This window comes from Gordionus sp. m RMFG-2023, chromosome 3 (assembly GCF_954871325.1).
Source record: "Gordionus sp. m RMFG-2023 chromosome 3, tfGorSpeb1-WG-v2, whole genome shotgun sequence".
Classification (NCBI taxonomy): Eukaryota; Metazoa; Nematomorpha; class Gordioida; order Chordodea; family Parachordodidae; genus Gordionus; species Gordionus sp. m RMFG-2023.
In genome coordinates this window covers 52,812,793-52,819,033 of record NC_088777.1, presented here as the reverse complement: position 1 = coordinate 52,819,033, position 6,241 = coordinate 52,812,793, and the positions used below count along the sequence as shown (strand labels likewise).

The 6,241-nt window shown below is 23.2% G+C and overlaps 1 long non-coding RNA gene across 2 annotated transcripts; it reads right to left on the bottom strand.

Moving 5' to 3' along the window:
• Positions 1–268: 268 nt before the first annotated feature.
• On the bottom strand, positions 269–5,696 carry LOC135926375 (uncharacterized). 2 transcript variants are annotated; one of them, XR_010571850.1, is made up of 5 exons: positions 5,110–5,696; positions 2,760–2,829; positions 2,668–2,697; positions 2,574–2,622; positions 269–317 (listed from the first exon to the last, which is right to left on the bottom strand). It is a non-coding gene; the product is annotated as an uncharacterized LOC135926375 (long non-coding RNA). The 2 variants fall into 2 exon arrangements; XR_010571849.1 differs by having other exon boundaries at positions 2,668–2,829.
• Between the last annotated feature and the right edge of the window lie 545 nt (positions 5,697–6,241).

Here is a 6,241-nt window from a genome sequence, read left to right as displayed (position 1 = left end):
ATTTTTTGGTGGTTTTATTAAAAATAAAATTTATATTTTATATTCTTATTTAATTATTGAGATTTTCTCAGAATTTGTTGTTATTTATTTTAGCATCTCCACTTATCACGCATCTGGCTATATCTCCATTGATTTGGCGAATTCTTTAATTTTTACCCTCCACATAACTGTTTGAAATCGTATTACCTAATTTGATTTCTCATTTCAACACCGATCACATGTATATCAATCAATTTTCTCCCTTCATCTATGTTCTTTTAATTTTAAGCCTGATAGAAAATGTACGCCCTTCCTTTCATCGTTGCTAGCTCGACATTCTTAATTAATGATTTTTTAATAAAATATAAATTGTGACAATAATAATGGGGAAAAAAACGACAAAGTAAAATAATCTTAACTTTTCATAAATTAAATAATAGAAGGAATCTAGCCATAATATAATAATTTTACTCCCCTTATATTTAAGGGATAATAAATGAAAATCTATACTTATTTTAGATAAAAATATATATATATAGAGCATTAAAAAATAGAAAGAAATTCTTGAATATTGGGAAAAATATTAATGAGTTAAATATACACTTTTCTGCACATAAAATATTTCAAACCTCGACCGGTGATTTGTGAACCATTATCAGTTATTAGTGAATGGATATACCTAACTGTTTGAAAATGTTTCCAAAACTGTCTAGTTAGAGTTATAAAAGTCTACTAAGCATATATAAGAGAGTTTAGAAAAAAAACCACTCAAACTTATAAAATTCTTCCAAATTTATTCCTAACTTTGTGAGAAATTATTATTAACATTAATCGCATGTGTTGATTATTCTTAATCCATTTTGTTTATGTTAGTAAAAGTGATGGTTCTTTATCAATGTACTTTAGACTAAATTTATTATACGTTCCAAATCGTTACCAGTGATGGGATCTTTGGCTAATATGGGTTTTAGTTTATCTATTGGTATATGAAAGTTTTTAGTTAATTATTTTTATATCCGTTGTTTAATTATTTAACTTTTGATGTCGATAATAGAAACAATTATTTTTATCTGGAAATTATCTGATCACTCCCCATCTTTGTCTTATTTTTGTAGACGGGTTATCTAATAGATATTCCTATTTTATCCTTGAAATGAGCCTGCTATAGATTTATCAGAGAATCAGACTTATCAAAATATAATATATAAGGGCGGGGAAGGTCGAATATTTTAAAGCCGGATATTTCAAATCGACATTATTATCTATAAAAATTTAAATGTAAAATATAGTTTATAAAAAAAATGTGTATTTTAATATAATATATCGTGTTATTCACTTATCTATTTCCATTTAACATTATTTTTTTGATCCTCAGAAAATATTACCCATAATAAAATATTATTATAAATTAATTATTCAACTAATCTGTTATTTTATGATGATATTCAATAAAATTAAAAGCAACAAATATAACAACTAATTATTTAAAAAAATATAATACACATTTTTTTAGGAAAAAATTTATTTTAAATAAGAATCATTATATCTCACTTATGCCCCTAATTACGTCTATTACATTGTTGCTAGGGATAGAGCTGCAATGAAACTCTTACTTACTTAAAAGATTATACTCCATTATAAGAGGAACAAGATATAAGAGGAATTAGTAACTACCAGTGCAATTGAAATTATGGTTATTCAAACTAACTCCTTTTATCAGAAATGGGGAGATAAGAAAAATTTTAAAAGTTTTTATATATGGATTTCATAATTGTGGAAATATTTTAATATTTTTATGAAAAACCAAGTAGATATAATTTTTTTTACTATTTTAAATTCTAACCATTGAGAATATTGTTGCCTTTTATGTTTTAATCTTCCTGCAAATATGTATATATAGTAATATTTTATTTTACTATTTTCCATAATTTTAATTTTCATTTGTTTTTGTCGTCATATGATATATATTTTTTCTAGTAAAAGTTTTTTTTTAAAAAAAAAATATATCAAACGATATTTCTGGAAACCTGGACTTAAAATATTCTATTTCCGTTTTCTAAATATTTTTAAAAAAAATTAATAAACCAAAAGATATTGGAAACCTGAACTTAAAAAAGTTTCTATTTTCATTTCTAAATATTTTAAAAAAAATTAATATGCCAAACGATATCCCTGTCATTAAACTTTGGTTACCTATCAAATATAAATTTATGGTCAAACACTGGGAATCTGGACTTAAAAATATTCTATTTCCGTTCCTAAATATATTTTTAAAAAATAATACCAAAAGATATTTTTGGTAACCTGGACTTAAAAAAGATTTTATTTTCATTTCTAAATATTTTTAAAAAAATTAATATACCAAACGATATTTGGAATCTAGACTTTAAAATATTATATTTCCGTTTCTAAATAATTTTTTTTAAAAATTAATATACTAAACTATATTTCTGGAAATCTGGACTTAAAAATATTCTATTTCCGTTTTCTAAATATTTAAAAAAAAACAAACAAACCAAACGATATTTTTGGAAACGTAGACTTAAAAAAGATTCTATTTTAATTTCTAAATATTTCTAAAAAAATTAACATACCAAGCGATATTTCTGGGAATCTGGACTTAAAAATATTATATTTCCGTTTCTAAATAATTTTTTTTTTAATTAATATATCAAACGATATTTTTACCTAAATTTATAAATGTTTCCATTTCAGTTTCTAAATATTTTTTAATAATTATAATAAAAGTTCCAGTTTGGATTTCTAAAAATTTTGCTAACTCTGATTCAAATTTCCTAAATTTGAACAGCTGTTCCAAGGGTTTCAAATTCTCAATTTCGGTTCCAAACTCTGTTAAGAATAATAATAATAAACATTATTTAAAAAAAATCTTACGTCATTTAAAACCAATATTATATTTTAGTATTTTAGGATAAAAAAATCTATTTATTAAAATTTAAAAATAATAGCTTTCAATGATATGAATACATGGATTTCATAATGCCGACCCTGCATTCATAGTCAGCGTTTAAATTCGCGGATAAGTTATACAATGATTAATGTTAAAAAAATTATTATACTTATATATATCATATTTTATATGTATCGCGGTGAATTTGCGCTAACATTCGAACGTAAGGTAATACGACACACACATATATATATAGATAAATTATTTGCCAATTTCTTTTTAAACCCATTTCGGAAAATAAAATGCTTTCTGGTTTTCTAATTTCTATTAATTTTTTTTAAAAAAGTAATCCTTTTACTGCATGATTTACGAGATGTTGTTTGGTGTCATTTTGTCATAATTTAGGAATTGAAGGATTTTTTTTTTATTTACAAACTCTAAATATCGGATGTTTATTGATTAATAGATAAATAAATTATAGGTCAAGCTGAAAAGAATTTTATCTGAAAAGACATTTTGTTACTACCCGGACAACCTTCATTTCTGGGCTTAAGCCAACATGGTAATAACATTACATTTTGTACATGTTTTGTTTTTGATTCATTGGTCTATGATTAAACCTCGAATTTTATTTGAAAATCAGGCGCATTTAATCGTAGGCCACGTGGGAAAAGAGAATTCATAGCAAAACTCCCCCCCCCCCTCCATTTTGCCGTTCGCAATAGGTTTTACACTTCAACCGCGTTCATGCTGAGGACAGAATATATGTTCGTCTTAGAGAAACATTTTTATTGATATTGTTTATTTATCATAAAGTTATAAAGATAAATATTCTACCAAACACTCCTATCAATTTTTTTATATTGCAAAACTTCTTTTTTTTCAAAAAAATTTATAAAAAAGGGAAATCCATTAAATGATTAAAAAAGTATTTTATATTATAGCAATTTATCAATTATCCGCAAATTTTTAATTTAATTTGTTTGAAAAAAAAATTTACATTTTAAATTATGTTTACTCGATTTTTTACATATAAATTTAAACGATTTAATTATATATTCTAATGTATAGATGTGAAATATATATATATAATATATTAAATACTAATTAGTAATTAATGTAATAATGAAATTTGTTTCATTTTTTAATTTTCGTTTTATAATTAATATTTGATGTCTAAAGTTATTTTTCATTTAATATAATATTGATAATTTCCATAAGATAATAAATTAGAATTCTATCAATTTAATAATTGTAGGACATATACCCTCCTACCATATGATCAATTTAACATAATTTAATTTTTTTTCAATTGACCCACTCATTGGTTTACGTCTTGGTTTTTATATTTTATACCGCATTGGTTGATTCAAAAGGTAGGTAGCATACTTACAAACGGGAGAAAAGAGCTCAATACAGAATGTAATTAATAGAGGCTTAACAGCTGAACATATTTCCAACTATCTTCACCTTATCAAACATTGAAAATAAAAATCAGCTTGTATGTGGTAATTATCAATTTGTACCAAATCATTAATATGGGATTGTTCTGGAGTCTCTTCATGAACTTCAGACATCAATATCAATCCACTAACAATAAGATTTTAAAAAATATAAAATAATTTCTTTCATACAGTCACATATTAAAGGGTTTAACATTTTCTCAAAATTCAAAATCTTCAATAATCTTTACTCTTTTGAAGATCAATAAATGTGAAGATATTTGATAAAACCTGGTTACATCTATTATCAGCTCTTTTTCCCCAGTAAAATTAATTTTTTTTATAAAATCTAGAATTAGGCATTTTAATACATTAGAAATATTCTAATTACTATTTCTAGATATAATTTTGATCCCTTTTTAAGAATACAAACATTAAATCTATAATTATTTAAACATTTTTTTAAATTAAGATTTTTTAGCTGTATATATTATTTTATAAATAGTTTTAATAAATAAATTTTTAAAAAACCATTCTATTAAATATGCAAATATTAAACCCTATCTTCATAAACTAATTTATTAAATTCAAAAAATACAATTTATTGTATAATACAATTTATTCTAATGTATAATAACTAGTATTTTAAACATTCCTAATATATAAAAATCTTATATATCATAAATAAATACAGTTATGATAGTTTAAATTATGTTCAACTAATATAAAACTCGTTATAAAAATAAATTTCAAATAAATATACAAAAAATAAATTACGTGATGCGTGATATATAGCTTTTGCCCTCTAGCGTTGAAGGTTCAACAGAGCTACGCTAGGTTTTCCTCACTTCCATCTAATTAGAACAATTTAATTTGGGTAAAAAGTAAAAATATGAGGAGCCCTCCACACGTTTGTTGGCAAGCCGCACGTACTTGTAGGCACAAAATTTCGAAAAATATTGCTTATACCTCTATAGGCTTATTAAAAAGGAGTGGGGCAAAAAAAGAGCCTATACTCGAGAACTACAGTATAATTTAATTACTTTAAAGGTGGGTGATGGCTAATTTTAGGTTAAATTTATTTAATTCAATATTGAGATATAATGTAAGTAGAATCTGTAAATAAATATGATTAACATAAAAAATATTTGCCTGATTCAAACCAATAATACTCTATCACTTCAAATTTTCCACCGGGTAAAACCGCCATTTTTCACTGATCCACATTTTAGAATTTAAATATGTTAATTTCCATCTCTAAATAGCGAGCATCACATAATAGCTAGATATTAAATGAATGAAAAACTAAAAAAGGTAAAATCAAATTAATATTTTTTATTTGAATAGAAATAAGATTTTCTCAAATTAAACGAACCTAAAAAAGTAACGCATTCGTCAAAAATAAGGAGACGTCATTCATTTTTAACATGATAACCTCCTTTACGAAGGCGCTAGTTGATAACATTAATACATCTATATATATGGAATTTTATTATAACAACTATTATACATAAGCAATATATCTAGAAGTTACTCTTTTTATAACAATTATTGATAGTATAGGATACTAATTAGATCTTATAATATCATATACGAAATGAAAAATTTATAATTTATTGCAAATTTTAATAAAATTAATTTAACAATACAAATTATAACTATTAGTTTATTAAAAATTCTTATTCCTTAGGTAGAACATACAAACTATTATTCCTTTTTAGTAATTCATTTATGTTTTTAATAAAATTAATATTTTTTTAAAAAATTTTAACATTTTAATAGATATTATATATAATTAAATATCTTTTATTGTCAATTGTAATCGGTTTTTAAATGGAAATAAAAAATATATAAAAAATAATTTAATAAAGATAATTAATTATATTATTAAAAAAGAAAATTTGTTTTT